Genomic DNA, 16,257 nt, shown 5'->3' with positions numbered 1-16,257 from the left:
TTTTTCAAACAACTTTTCTTTACCAGGGCTGGATTGGATTTTTTCTTTCTTCCTATCAAATAAAATTAATAATACCTATGATGTCTGGAACACAGAAAACAGAAGACCTCCACGGGGCTATTAGTTGCCACATGACATGCAATTTTCCGTGAGGTGTAAAAATGTGAGAGGGGATAGTAGGATGAGAGCGGACATTTTTCAAACAACTTTTCTTTACCAGGGCTGGATTGGATTTTTTCTTTCTTTCTTTCTTTCTTTCTTTCTTTCTACATAACTATCATGTCTTTCTTTCTTTCTTTCTACATAACTATCATTTCTTTCTTTCTACATAACTATCACGTCTTTCTTTCTTTCTTTTAAACTCTTTTTCAATAGTGGTCATAACTATCATGTCTTTCTTTCTTTCTTTCTACATAACTATCATTTCTTTCTTTCTTTCTACATAACTATCACGTAATGTATCTTTTTCTATGCTTACATTACTTACCACGTAGGTATTTACCTCTATAATGTCCACTAGCTATGTATATTTACCTACATGTGGTAGGTAATAACTGCTCTGATATTAACTCAATTACTAAACTATAGATACTGACATACGCCATCAAACACACAATACTGTAATGTAACCCAACATCACTGTGTCAGGTTATTGGATTGTGATTTATTTTTCGCCTATAACAAAATTCTGATGAAATAAATCAAATTTAGGACATTATACGTAGTCGTAACATATCGAAAAAAAAGAGACAAAAACTTTGGAGAGGGAAGAAAAACGGCTAAAAATGTTCATGTCCAATGCGAAAACGGATAGTACCTATTTTACATTTCCTCCATAGTATTACATATGTACATATATCTAAAACAATCTTCATTTCATTGTGAATAAATTCATTGGGGGGGGGGGGGGGGGGATGTACACACCTCCTCGTTCATACGACCCAAATGACCCATTTATTACTTTCTATTACACTACTTTTTTTGGAATCAGTGCATTGGTTCCAATTCATACCACATACCTTCGAGTATACCAATGCAGTGGTGCAAATTTTCAAAATGGGCCAATGTGTGGAAATAGGTATCCGTTTTAGGGTTCCCTCTGAATACAAAAATTGGTCTTTAGCTTATGGTGTGTACATTTACAAAATATGTATCTTGAGAACGATTTTTGTTGAAAACGGAAAAAACATTGAATATTTTCGTCTGCTTTTCAGATCCTCATTGGGAATCTTTGGAGGTTTCTGTGTAAAACGTTCGAATTTAATTTAACACAACTTGTGTGTATTATTCTTTTTTTTTTTTTTTCAAGAAAGGGGGATCCCTTCTTCTCGAATCTCTTGGTCTAAATTCACTTAAACAGCTCCTTTTTTTCTCTCTCTTCTCTTTCGCCACTTGCTTTATGTTCTCTCTTTCCTGTCTTCCCCACCTCCGTATGTTCTCTCTTTCTCATTTATCTTTGCTCCCTTCCTTCTTTAGTCCCTTGTTTTCTTTTTCCGTTCTTTGTTCTTTTCTTTCCTGACGTTCTCCTTCTCAAGTAGGTAGGTATCTTTCTTTTTTCTTCTCACTGTACCCCTAACAATCTTGTATAATATTTAAGATATTCTCTTGTAGGTATCCCAGGAAGTCAGCATTACCACCCCCGGATGAAGAATTATGTATAAGAGGAAATCTTGCTTTTTTTTCCTCTTCTTCTTCCTTCTTCTCCATATCCTTAATGAAAAATGTTATGATAGGTACTTATAACAACTTAAAATTAAAATAATAACTTGGATTTCGCTTTCCGAGAATCCGAAGGAAACAAGGCTGTGTGGATTTTGATTTATTTTATTATCTACTAGTGGTTGACCCGTCCTTTGTATGGGACCACCACATACACGCACACGACCACACCCACCCACAAACCCATCACATCACATACACACACACAACACATCCATCAGACCACCACATACACGCACACGACCACACCCACCCACAAACCCATCACATCACATACACACACACAACACATCCATCACACACACACAGTCGCGCTACGCGCTCCCTGACATGCCCCACAGTCCACAGTGCAGCATAATAGGGATAACTTTGAACCGCCGCCTTTTTGAATCAGGATGGAATGTGATAATTTTAAGTAGCCTATGTCACCCGGAGTACTTTTCTTAACAACCACAAAAATTTCATTAAAATCGGTCGAGCCGTTTTTGCGTGAAAAGAGGGAAAACAAAGGATGTCACCCGGAGTACTTTTCTTAACAACCACAAAAATTTCATTAAAATCGGTCGAGCCGTTTTTGCGTGAAAAGAGGGAAAACAAAGATCTATTTAGCGTGACAGACAGACATACATACAGACAGAAAATTTTCTAATGATTTTTGGAATCGTGGATGCATATATAAGGAGTAAGAATAACTAAAAATTTCACGATTCTAAGCAATGTACAGACAAATCTACAATTTTATTTATATAGATGAATTTGTTTTACATATTATGCCGCCGGCTTTCCGTGGTAGAAAAATTATCGCATTATGGCGGTAGCAAAAAAAAAAAAATCTGGTTATAACCTTTGAAAAAGATCTCTGGAATTAGCACCTATGCACCCAAATTAATTCTTCTACTTCCTATGAATCCACTATTAAAACCTTTTATTAGATACGTTTACCAAGAAGTACTTTTTAACTTCATTTTGTTTCAAAGTTAAAGTAATAAAATAAAAAAAAAAAAAATGTCTCCTTGTGAAATATTATTGATTTATTTAATATTATACCCTTGTGGCTCGCAGCGGGCCGCCAGTTTGACATGCCTGAATCTGGTTATAACCTTTGAAAAAGATCTCTGGAATTAGCACCTATGCACCCAAATTAATTCTTCTACTTCCTATGAATCCACTATTAAAACCTTGATATACCTACACAGTACACACCCTTTCTCAAAATAAACGACCAAACCTAAAGAGAAAAGAAAAGGCAGGAAAGGTAAATAAGAACAATAAGATACATACATCCAGAAGTCAATCTCGATTTCGGTCAATTAAACTTTCACCGCAAGCAAATCAAAAGGAGAAATTTACGACAAAAAAAAATCCATGTCATTCAAACAAAAAGGTCTTGCTTGCAAAAAGCATACAATACACAACAACGTTTCGACGTATGCACGTCGATTTCCTTTTCCCCTGATTTTTCCGCGCCGGAAAGTGTAGGTATCTAGCTATATATAAAAAAAGTTTCCGTTTTCTTTGTTGTTTAAACTTTTCATCACCAGCGATTCAGACTGGATATGCACAGTTTATATCATCCATGCTTCGATTCTAATCAGTGGCGGCTGTACTGTAGGTTGTTTGGTTGCACAAACTCCATAATACCTGAGCAAAAAAGAAAGAATAAAATACATATAATAAAAAGGTTCTGTCAGAATAATTTATAAAAGAAGATAACCTACCTTGTTAGAAAAAATGCATCAAAAATGGAAACTTCATATTTATGTATATTATCGATTGGTGATTTCTGCTTCAAATGGGTCCCTCTAATCGTTCATATTGAAATTCAGACCCAAAAATGAAATTTAGACTTTCGGTCCTGATGGCCTCCGGGGGTGAAAATTGAAGTTCCGAAATTTTAGGCTCGTTTACTTAATGCAGGTTTCTAAATTCATCAGTTCAAAAATTAAGATGAGGGGGGGACTTTATGAACACACTATATGGAACTACGAACGCCTAAAGGTGGGTTTTCACCATATTTATAACTTCATTTCCTACTACTATTGTTGGTTTTTAAGCTCATTGCTTGAACGATGGTGTAGTTACCTAGAAGAATGTTACCTACCTAAGCTAAGTTAGGGGTGAGTATCATGTTATGTAATATGTACATTTGAATGTCCTAAACTCGCTAAGCGGTATGCAAATTTCTGAAGAGGGGAAAAATTCTCATTTCATATTCCTACAGCTCTATGTACGAGTACCTATGTTTGTAAGTTTTGACGTTTTCCAATGTAAAAAAAAAGCTGGGCCCGTCCCTCCGAAAATTTTTAGCCCGCAGTTTATTCGATCGTGATTAGAGAAAATCAGTACCTTAAAGATATTCTACCGTTGAACCTTTGACACGTTTGGCAACGTAGCCTACTTTTTAGATGAATCCTTGCTGCCATATTCAAATGGATAAGGTATAATTTGTTTAATATTCAGTTTATTATTATTCTTGATTTGATTTTTTGATTTTACTTTCATGAAGTGATTTAAAATTAAGACTAGAGCCCGTTCTCCCTTTATTCCCAATATAATGTTGAAGTCACCCATTCATTTATTGGCCTTGCTCGGCGTAGCCTAACATATGTAGGTGACGCTAAAACCGGTCTTAAAACGACTGAAGTTTTATCTAAAACTTTCTCGCTTTGAGTTCATAGGTCGTCGCAACAAATTTCAAGATCAGAGCTCATTTGTGTGAGAAAATGTAACAAAAATCCCCCGAAAACCAGTTTTGTGGCTTTTTGACGCACTGCCGTGCGCCTAGATCTTGCTGCATTTCTGAGATCTTACATAATAGAGGCAAATTTTTAAGTAGTCACCTATAGCCATATTTCTCAACAGTTCAAGTTGTAGGATATATGTACTAGTATATTTGAACAGAGTTATCTCATAACAGTCATAACTCACTATAACGTACCTTCAACGGCCGAAATATAAACCATAGGTATGTTGTATAGTGTATACTGATAACTGTGTGCGTTAGGCTGGAACTTGGCCTGGCGCACTGCCGAGATCCTCATTGGGAATCTTTGGAGGTTTCTGTGTAAAACGTTCGAATTTAATTTAACACAACTTGTGTGTATTATTCTTTTTTTTTTTTTTTTCAAGAAAGGGGGATCCCTTCTTCTCGAATCTCTTGGTCTAAATTCACTTAAACAGCTCCTTTTTTTCTCTCTCTTCTCTTTCGCCACTTGCTTTATGTTCTCTCTTTCCTGTCTTCCCCACCTCCGTATGTTCTCTCTTTCTCATTTATCTTTGCTCCCTTCCTTCTTTAGTCCCTTGTTTTCTTTTTCCGTTCTTTGTTCTTTTCTTTCCTGACGTTCTCCTTCTCAAGTAGGTAGGTATCTTTCTTTTTTCTTCTCACTGTACCCCTAACAATCTTGTATAATATTTAAGATATTCTCTTCTTCTCAAGTAGGTAGGTATCTTTCTTTTTTCTTCTCACTGTACCCCTAACAATCTTGTATAATATTTAAGATATTCTCTTGTAGACGACACCGAAGCGAATACAATAGCCCGTCCCTTATACCTTTTTTTATTACTATCGTAATAATAAAGGAAGGACGGGCTAAAAAGTAAGAAACCTTTTTGCTCGTGTTCCCCTACATAGAATGGTAGGCCACTTCCTCGGACCCTGAGTGGATGTGCCAATTTCACATAGCAAGAAAGAGAGTTCTTTAAAAATATGTACCTCTACTAGGATGGTAGGCCACTTCCTCGGACCCTGAGTGGATGTGCCAATTTCACATAGCAAGAAAGAGAGTTCTTTAAAAATATGTACCTCTACTACATAGTAGGGTAACGAACAATAATAAATAATATAATTTATAACTTTGCCCCTGGAAAAATGATTTTACTGTTGTTAGAAGGAAGTTATTGATTGTGAAAAGAAAATTATCCTACGAATAAAATAAAATGTTGAACATTTTAAAAGTTGAGAAAATAATAAAAAGGAAAGGTAGGTACGAGTACAAGTCCAAACTTCTCTATGCAACAAAAAAGTAGAGTTTTAAGTAGTTAGGGTTGAATGGTAGAGATTGCCTTAGGCAATAATTTCGCCCCTTGCTTGTAATTTTTGTGTACATGTAATTATAAACAATAAAGAGTAAATAATAATAATAGCCTTAATATAGGTTATATACCTATACAAGTTACCTACAGGTAAGCATTTTTCCTCTTCCTTTCTTGTATTAACCTGACTTATAAACAAGTACCTACATACTAAAAAACTTTTCTATTAAATTAGCTTACATTGGGTATTTTTTCTGAAGAAAGAAAAATATATATTAGGTACATAAAATTTAATTTTACTTTAACAAGAAGTAAATATAGGTAGGCAGGTAAGTAAGAAGGAAAACTTTTTTTCACAGAACTTTTTTTCCAACGTAGAAGTTTGACTTTCAAATGGCAGGTATAGGTTTCTTCTTAGGAAGCTTTTCCTCAGAGTTGCTTTGGTAAATTGTACCTACTTACAAAAAATAGAAATACGAGATAAAGTTGTAGATAGGTATACCTAGTTGTTGTTGTTGTTGTTGTTGTTGTTGTTGTTTTTTTTTTTTTTTAACTTTTCCAATACCTACCTAATACCTACGGTTTATCGTTTATTTAGAAGTAAGAAAAAAACTAAATAAGTATCTACCTAACTATAATAGCTACCATAAAAATATAACTACCTAAGTATTCATACCAGATACTTCACTTTGAAATTGGCAATCGATATTTAAAAACCTACCTAGATTGAAAATTGACTAAGTATATACTTATTATTGAGTATAGAGTACCTACTCATAATAGCCTACCAATTAAATGTGTACACGGATCGTTTGATGATAAGTTCCTAATGAGCTTGAAACTTGCATAAGATTCATAAGCAAATAAGCATACATTTGTTATGTTATATTTCAGGGTTTATACGCTTTTCTTGGAATGAAATTCCATGACTATTCATTGACTTTTCCAGAAAATTTCCATGACTTTTTCCAGAAAAATAGAGGTACCTAAAAATCAGTAAGATTACCCCTTCATTTAAATAAAATATGCAATATACAGAACATCAAAGAATATGAGGGGGAATGCACCACAGGCCGTTTTTTGGAAAAACTTGATATTTAATTTGATTTTTTTTTAATTTTTGACCGGGTGACAAATTCCACATTTTTTCCTTGTTCTTCCACCAATACTGTTACCTACAGCCGGATTTTGTTAACGTTCTTCGTGTTCCCCCTATAAACAATATAAATAGTTTTTTTCCTTGTTCTTCCACCAATACTGTTACCTACAGCCGGATTTTGTTAACGTTCTTCGTGTTCCCCCTATAAACAATATAAATAGGTACAATACTTTTTTCTTTTTCTTTCTTGCTGGATTAGAAAGTACTTTATTCATCGTTTCTCTTTTTTACAGCCTCATCAGAGAGTTGTGTGATCAGTATATCGTGCCTGTCTCTCGTCTTCACTCTTATCTCTACCGCCAGCTTCAGATAACCATTTTAAGTCATATAAATTTTTGTGATAATATTCATCTTTATTTCTTTTGTAATAGAACTTAGATATAGGTTTAAAAAATGTAGATATAATTATAATTATGTATATATACATTTATGATACACAGGATGTCCCAGAATTTATGCTTAAACTATTTTTCTCGGATGCGGATGTTTTGGCAATATCGGAGTACTTTTCTTAACAACCACAAAAAATTTCATCAAAATCGGTCGAGCCGTTTTTGCGTGAAAAGAGAACAACCAGAAGTCTATTTAGCGTGACAGACAGACATACCCACAGACAGACAGACAGAAATTTTTCTAATGTATGGGGTCCTCTTTTTTTTTTTTTTTTTTTTTTTTTTTTTTTGAGAAACCCCCATTTTTTTACATATTCGTTTTCCGTTAAATTTAAAGTATAATAGAGCGGAATTCGGAAATCGCCAATCACAAAAATGCCTCTAAACTAGGTACAAGTGCGAGCCATCAAATTAGAGTGTATTTTGTTCCCAAGTCTTTTGGTTTCATTATTATTTTGGTTTGGTCCAATATTTCGCTATTTTCGATTTGCGCGGTGTTCGCGAAATGCGCGAATCCTACCTATTTTTCCAAGTTACCTACATAGTTACATAACTCGTACGTGTGTGATATATCAAATCATGCTATTTTTCGCTCCTAAATCTGGAGGTGATGTTACTTTTTTAATTAACTTTTTTTGGACGGTTTGCGGTGTTTGCAAAATCCGCGAACCGCCAAAAATGACGTGAATTGAAAAAGTAATGTCACCACAAGATTTAAGAGTAAAAAATAGCATGATTTGATATTATCAGACGTACCTTTGAGAAATATGCAGGATTCGTGGATTTCGCGATCATCGCGCAAATAGGAAACAGCGAAATATTGGAACATATTGAAATAATAATGTAACCAGTGTAACTTGTACTTTAGAGGCATTTTTGTGATTCATGATTTCCGAATTCCACGAACCTAAAAAAAAAAAAATCGAGTGAGTAGTCGATTATACCTTATATTTAACGTGTAACACGAATATGCAATAAAAAAATGGGGTTTCTCATTTAAAAAACCAAAGTTGGCACCCAATTGGGGGCACGGTTGGTCCAGTGGATGCATAAGGAGTAAGAATAACTAAAAATTTCACGATTCTAAGCAATGTACAGACAAATCTACAATTTTATTTATATAGATTTGAATCTCTCTCCACTTATTGCGAATTGAAAACTGATCGGAGGGAGGCAAAAGGTTAAGAAAAATAAATATATAGATACATATAATAAATACATAGTAGGATACTGCAGATTGCAATTTTATGGCTCATTGGATTTTTTGGAATTAAAAAGGAAAAATAAAGGCAAAGAGCGTCATCAGTAAAGAGATATAGTAATATAGCACACTGTCAAATGCTCATGTAGATATCTACAGGGTAGTACTTATGGAGAAAAAATACATAAGTAGAGTTACTCGTACCTACGTTTAGTAGGATACTTAAGTAGAGAGATTGAGAGGCTGACAAAAAACGCCAACACCGTCTCTACACGGGAAAAGGCGAAGAAAAAGAAGAAGATAGTAGCATTAAGGTATACATAATATAAACATAAAAAAAAAAAATAGTCCCAGGGACACCCTGTAGGTATAAGATGAAGACATTGTGAGCGTGTAATTTGAAACCTTTCATAGTCATAGCTTTAGCTCTTAAGTTTATTGAGTGTACTACAGGGTGTCCACCAATGTGTGGTCCACTCAAATTGCTCCGAATCTGTTGGAATTTTCGAGAAAAACACACACACACACACACACACACACACACACGTAGGTATCTAGGTAATTCTTTGATTTTTACAAAGATTTTTTTTTTTTTTGTCAATTTTGAAATTTTGCGAACAGTTTCGTGAATTCCGCTAACTTGGTACCAACATTGGAATTTCAAATGAGAACCCCCATTTTTTGGTGCATATAAATAATATTGCAAATACCCAGTCGGTATGTAGTATGTATACCCATTGTACCCTATTTAATGTCAAGGTGTCATTTTAATCAGCATCTATCCGATTTGACTTCGAACATCACCATGATATTTACGATCTTGCTAACAAGGGATAAATACATAATAATATGTATAAACAGGGTGTCTATAAGATCTTTCCCAGGGTTGGATTTTTTGAGAACCACTAATAATAATGAAAACCGGCGATAGACCTAAGGTTTTTTTTTACCTATTTGTCATGAACTTACTGTGGTTGTGGCCGAAATTCTAAAATATTACCTTGGTACAAATTTTAGGTCGATCTGACAACCAGGGCCGGTTATGGTCCTTCTATTTTTCCTTAGTTTAATTAATTATCTCTTCTTTTCCAACGTCCAATCAGATTTTGACAATACGTATGACAACTTAGTCAGGGCGGATTCAGGTGTCATATCATAGCCTGTTATCACTCCAACATCGGTAACGCTCTCTGCTGCACTGAGAACAATTGACAATAATGACTCCTCTCTCATTGGCAGACTTTAATAACTCTAGGAGATCTGCTCTGTTTGATGGAAAGTTACCAGAACCATATGTCTGTAAGATAACCCCATTCATCGGGGGTTCTAAGAAGGACTTAACCGTATTAATTTTGGGTTTTACCGAACTTTTATGCTGGTTTCACTCAACAGACAAATAGCGCTTTTTACACCTAGCTTTGATTTCCATCAAAACATCCAAGTCGTGTCCACCCTATAACATAACGAGAATACATAAAGGGAGAGAGAGAAAGAGAGAGAAGGACTTGAAGAAAACATGATACCTACACAAAATTTAATGCTCAAGTTCACAGAATTGGGGATTTATTAAAATGATGATCATGTCTTGCGGAAGATATGCATATGTATAGGGAAGGAAAAGAGGGTAGGTTAGATAGTAGATACAGATACTTGTAAGGTACGTAGATATATTGTTACCTACCTAAATGTAACGTAGCTATTAACGAGAAGTACCGGACAAAGTACATATAAAATTCTGAGAATCAAAATAACATCATACTAAATTGTGTTTTATATACATGTATCTAATATATAAAAATTAATATTTGTGTGTGTGTGTGTGTGTGTGTGTGTGTGTGTGTGTTGGATAAAGTTCTTCAAAATAAATAGAGAATACTTACGTACGTTGAGGTGGCCTTTATTTACTTCATGGTCAATGCAGCCTCGACATAGTGCTATACCTACTTACATTATTTGTTGAAACTAAGAAACTAACTCCTCTTGATGTGAGAACAACTCAATATACAAATAGCTCCAAAAGCGGTCAAAATACCGCCAAGCGCAGCAACCATCTCAACCAAACGTTTTTTGTTGCATCCTTGTCACATTTGGTAACTTCTCAGTCGCCTGACGGTTTAATCGAATTTGGTGATGATTCCACAGCGCACACTAGGCTGTTGAAAACTTGGATTAGAAATACCTAGTAAAGTATTATTCTATCGGCCCCGCTCAATTCTGGGACTCCAAACTTGAACTTGCGACGATCTTTGATGCGACGTAATTATAATGAAATCGATGGTAATATGATATTTTATGATTTGCCTGGGCATTTCATGAAATACCTAGTAAAGTATTATTCTATCGGCCCCGCTCAATTCTGGGACTCCAAACTTGAACTTGCGACGATCTTTGATGCGACGTAAACTTGTATCAAATTTTATCAAAATCAGACCAGGAAATTGGGAGTTACAGCGGAACAATCTTGTTCAAACATTCAAAAATCCAAACCAAATGCAAAAATGTCGAGTTAAAACGTAGACCTTCACTACTTTCGGCCAATAAACAAATTACTTTGATGCGACGTAAACTTGTATCAAATTTTATCAAAATCAGACCAGGAAATTGGGAGTTACAGCGGAACAATCTTGTTCAAACATTCAAAAATCCAAACCAAATGCAAAAATGTCGAGTTAAAACGTAGACCTTCACTACTTTCGGCCAATAAACAAATTATACCTAAATAATATTGCAAATACCCAGTCGGTATGTAGTATGTATACCCATTGTACCCTATTTAATGTCAAGGTGTCATTTTAATCAGCATCTATCCGATTTGACTTCGAACATCACCATGATATTTACGATCTTGCTAACAAGGGATAAATACATAATAATATGTATAAACAGGGTGTCTATAAGATCTTTCCCAGGGTTGGGTTTTTTGAGAACCACTAATAATAATGAAAACCGGCGATAGACCTAAGGTTTTTTACTTTCTATTATCCTTCCCAGGGTTGGATTTTTTGAGAACCACTAATAATAATGAAAACCGGCGATAGACCTAAGGTTTTTTTTTACCTATTTGTCATGAACTTACTGTGGTTGTGGCTCCAATGAAGGTCCATACCAAATTTGGTGCTTTCCTGAATAAATGCAGCTTTTGGCCAAAATTGTGACGTTAGGCCACCCACTATTTTTTCTTTCTTTCTTTCTTTCTTTCTTTCTTTCTTTCTTTCTTCCTTTCTTTCTTCCTTTCTTTCTTTCTTCCTTTCTTTCTTTCTTTCTTTCTTTCTTTCTTTCTACATAACTATCATGTCTTTCTTTCTTTCTTTCTACATAACTATCATTTCTTTCTTTCTTTCTACATAACTATCACGTCTTTTTAAAAGTTGAGAAAATAATAAAAAGGAAAGGTAGGTACGAGTACAAGTCCAAACTTCTCTATGCAACAAAAAAGTAGAGAAAAAAAAATAAAATAGTTTAATTAATTATTATTTTTCCTTTTTGTCGTCAACAATGGTGTAATCGACACAAAGTTCCTCTTGGATTTTTACTTTCTATTACCAAAGTATAGCGAACCTAGCCCTCACGTAAAGTATTTACTTCTTAGCCCGGGTTATTCGTATTGGTATCATCTACTTACATACTTATACATAGGTCCACTCAATAGTGGTAAAATGAGTTTTCCGTCTAAAAAGGGGTATACCCTTTTCTTTATTATTCTTCTCTTATTCTCTCTCACATTCTTTGGTAAAAATGCCTCACGTAAAGTATTTACTTCTTAGCCCGGGTTATTCGTATTGGTATCATCTACTTACATACTTATACATAGGTCCACTCCTGAACAGGACTGTTCAGGCATGAATAAAATATGAGAAAACGTCCAATTGGAGATCGATTTTTGAAGAACGACTATGAATATGAGCGTTAGCCTGGGTACGAGTAGGTACAATTCCTAGTTTTCTACGTTTATCAAGATCCTCCGGATTATACATATACGTACCTACAAATGCCAGAGTAAGCAGAAATATTAAATGAGAGCACAAACGCGTATGGATACATTCCTTCAGTTTTGATATTTTAAAAGTCCTTCTACCCCACAGCCTTTGGAACAAAAAAATAAATTAAAAAACATTTTCAGCATCGTTTATCAAGATCCTCCGGATTATACATATACGTACCTACAAATGCCAGAGTAAGCAGAAATATTAAATGAGAGCACAAACGCGTATATGGATACATTCCTTCAGTTTTGATATTTTAAAAGTCCTTCTACCCCACAGCCTTTGGAACAAAAAAATAAATTAAAAAACATTTTCAGCATAAAAAAATCGACTCAATAATGGGTAAGTTTGCTCTGGGGAGTCGTTACTGAAAATGAAACTTACGACAGTACGAAACGTGTCTTTATACTTATTATAATACCAAACCCCTCTCCTTATTACTGTAGCAATTTTTTGGACGAAAATAACAATCATAATTTTAATCTTTTTTTTTTAAGTCAATGGGAAAATATTAAAATAATATCTATGTAAATAATTTAGGTATTGCGGCTTAAAAGGAGTAAAAATGAACTATTTTAGAGAAAATTTCAGATGTCCAAAATTGGAATGACAAAATGACATGAGTTTGACATATTATTAACGATTTTATTAAAGTAGAGCCCCTGGGATAGTGACCATTTTTTTTTTTTATTTTTAAACGAATTTGTCATCAATTACTTCTTATTATTGATTTAGAGTTTTGAATGGAAGACTAGAATTATGTTGTCACCTGAGTTCTAGAACCTTTACACAAATGAAATGTAAACACGAATCTTGACGCAATGAGTTTATAATGTTACAACGGTAACCTATGATTTTTTTAAACGCCCTAAATAGTTTTACAAACTTCATTAGTCAAGAACTCAAGTGGCATGACTAACAATATTTGAAGTGAATAAAATTTACTTTATTTACTCAAACAAAATCAAAGAGCGTTTCAAAAGTCTTGAGACAAACTGTAGCAACAACGACGCCTGGAAACCCCAGAAAAACTACACTATTAGCCTGGAGATGAAGTGTTTCCGGGTGTGAGTTCATTAGGTGAAACATTCTTAGCACTCCCAGGAATATGCTCTTCTAAACACTCTGTATGGATCTCACTCAATTGAATTTTACAAATGATGACATGGTTTTCATGTTTTTATTTTTTCGTAGAATAGTTTTTCTTGACACTTACAACTTGAAGGATTTAAAATGTGCAAGGAATAAATTTCATCAACCTCACCCCTCACCCCACCTGTACCCTATCATTATAAATAAAAGCCCTCGTGCTTTTTTTTTTCTCTCTCTCCACAATAATATTCTTCTCATTTGCTTTCCATTGGGAAACATCAGTTATAATAATAATCACCTACTCGAAACGTTTATCACTCATTGCTTCATTAACATTTATGCTGTCTCCATTCAGCACCAATGTCAGGATGATGTTGGTAAAAATGTCGTGAAAAATGTCACACCAGGGTCGTCTTGTACTAAAGTTTTCCAAAGGATGATGTCATAATTTATGTCAAACTTTGTAGGTAAATAATTACGTAGAAAAATATGCCACGTAATGAAATGGATATCTACGTACCTACTTGTTTAGGGAAGGGACTGGGAATCTATTCAGGAAAGCCTGAAGTTAACAAGGAGAGAGAGAGCTAGATAAGAGAAAAAGAAAATCTATGTAGGTACCTAGTTTGCTAATATGTTGATTCTCGAGGCATAGTTGACTATGCTTTCCGTTTTTAGGCCAAGTTGATTTGAAAGAGAAATATTTGATTTTAAATCAACATTGCCAAGGTAGAGTTGACTACTCGGACTTTGGCAAAGGTCACACTATCCGACTTACTGTTGAGAAGTTACGGGTTCGATACTCCCCTGTGTCAAGAAATATACTATTCTTTTCGAATGGCTCAACGCCTTTACTTCAGGTATCACTTCTTGTATTTACCAACTACCTATAGGTACCTATGTACATATTTATTTATTTTTCTATTACATATTTATTTATTCTTCTATTACATATTTATTTGAATACACAGTTTCAAAAAAAAAAAATAAATAAATTAAAATATTTTTTAATTGCAAGTGAAAACAGGTCACGTCGCGCGACAGAGGTCGCGTTGGTGAAAACGCACCTTAATGCTTCATTCGAAAGTCACTGATTGTCTTCATTAATGGAATTTATGCGTGCATTAGTGTTTGTCAAGCACCGGTCTGACGAGATTTGATGTGTTTTAGAGACACTCCTTTTTTGTGGATAATCTCCAAAGCATAAATTTGAATTATTTTTCTTTTCTAAAGTTGAGGGGGTTAGAAGGGTCACCTTAATCTACTAACCTGACCTGACCGGACTCCGATCTCATTGAAACTTGTGTGCTTGCCAACATACCGGAGATTCCACAATTCAGAGGGCACTTCACACTTTTCTCTACACTTTACACATACAAAGAGTAGGGAAGAGGGAAGATACTTGAACGAAATTTTAATTGATTTAATTTCTCAAAAGACCTCCGAGCATTTCCCTGCCTATTCTTCTGTACATTAGGGTTATCGCACACTACTAACTTCTCAGTCGCCTGACGGTTTAATCGAATTTGGTGATGATTCCACAGCGCACACTAGGCTGTTGAAAACTTGGATTACTCTATTCTCTATTGAGTTAAAAACTTGGTAAGGAAGGACATCTCAACGATTTATTTCTTATTACTTTACTGTATACACTCTCATAATGAACTGTAGGTGTCTGTTGTACAATAGGAACCTACTGATTGAGCAGTCGGTTAACAGCTCTTCAAATTATTTTACAGTAAAAATCTAATAATTTCATTGTACTGTGTGTGCAACTGTGCATTCTAATACATACTCGGTACTCGTATTATAGGCATGTCCATTTAATCGAAAATTTTGTAGTGTGAGGCAGCCCTTATTGTTTCCGGGGGGGAATTGTTATCGAGGTGCTATTGAAAAGCTTGATAATTTTCAAGTGGTCCCACTCGCAATTACGGGAAAGTTCTTGACTTGTTACCCACTATCGACTAATAGTGTGAATTGTGAGGTGGTTGTTAGGAGACTGTTCAAAGTTCCATGTCTATAGTCTCTAACATCCCATTTTTCTCTTCGATAATTCTTTCTCTCTCTCTCTCTCTCTCCTTGAATTCGTTACTGATGTATATAAGGTAGGTATATAGTACACTCTAAGCTGAATTCTACATAAAGTTCAACCTATCGCTCAAGTAAGAATTACATATTACTACTATATGTTAAGAACTTCAAACTTATACTTACATACATATTATGTAGGCTGTATCATTAAATTTTGGGTCCTTTTTTTACTAATGATAAGATACCTGTACCTATTAGTTACCTAGTTGAGATTTTGTGGGGTCTAAAAAGGTCTACTTACTTTTTAAGAGGACCACCTACAAGCCTCTTTATTCCATTAGAATCATTAGATCGTCCCTGAAGCCCAGAATTTGGATGTCTGTTGCTTCTTTGGCAATCTATACCATGAATCAAAAGTTGCCCCTCTTATATCTTTTCTGTAAGATTAATAAAACTTTTTACAGAGTAGTAGGTTGCTAAGTTTTGGAGCTTTCAGAGTAAATCATGTTTACCTATGTAGGGGTAGGGGGTACCTTGTATACCTTGAGAGGGTGTAATATATTATTAGTTATGTTTTGGATAGAATTTTCGCAAATTTTCGAGATTTAATTTTACTACCTCAACAACTTTCTTCTTCTTCTTCTT

The 16,257-nt window shown here is 34.7% G+C and overlaps 1 long non-coding RNA gene across 1 annotated transcript; it reads right to left on the bottom strand.

Moving 5' to 3' along the window:
- Positions 1 to 3,021: 3,021 nt before the first annotated feature.
- On the bottom strand, positions 3,022 to 16,257 carry LOC113471070. Its single transcript, XR_003393911.1, has 2 exons — positions 15,914 to 16,257; positions 3,022 to 3,360 (listed from the first exon to the last, which is right to left on the bottom strand). It is a non-coding gene; the product is annotated as an uncharacterized LOC113471070 (long non-coding RNA).

Source organism: Diaphorina citri, unplaced genomic scaffold (assembly GCF_000475195.1).
Source record: "Diaphorina citri unplaced genomic scaffold, Diaci psyllid genome assembly version 1.1 scaffold59, whole genome shotgun sequence".
Classification (NCBI taxonomy): Eukaryota; Metazoa; Arthropoda; class Insecta; order Hemiptera; family Psyllidae; genus Diaphorina; species Diaphorina citri.
The sequence above is the reverse complement of the archived record's forward strand: the minus strand, read 5'-3'. Positions and strand labels throughout refer to the sequence as shown.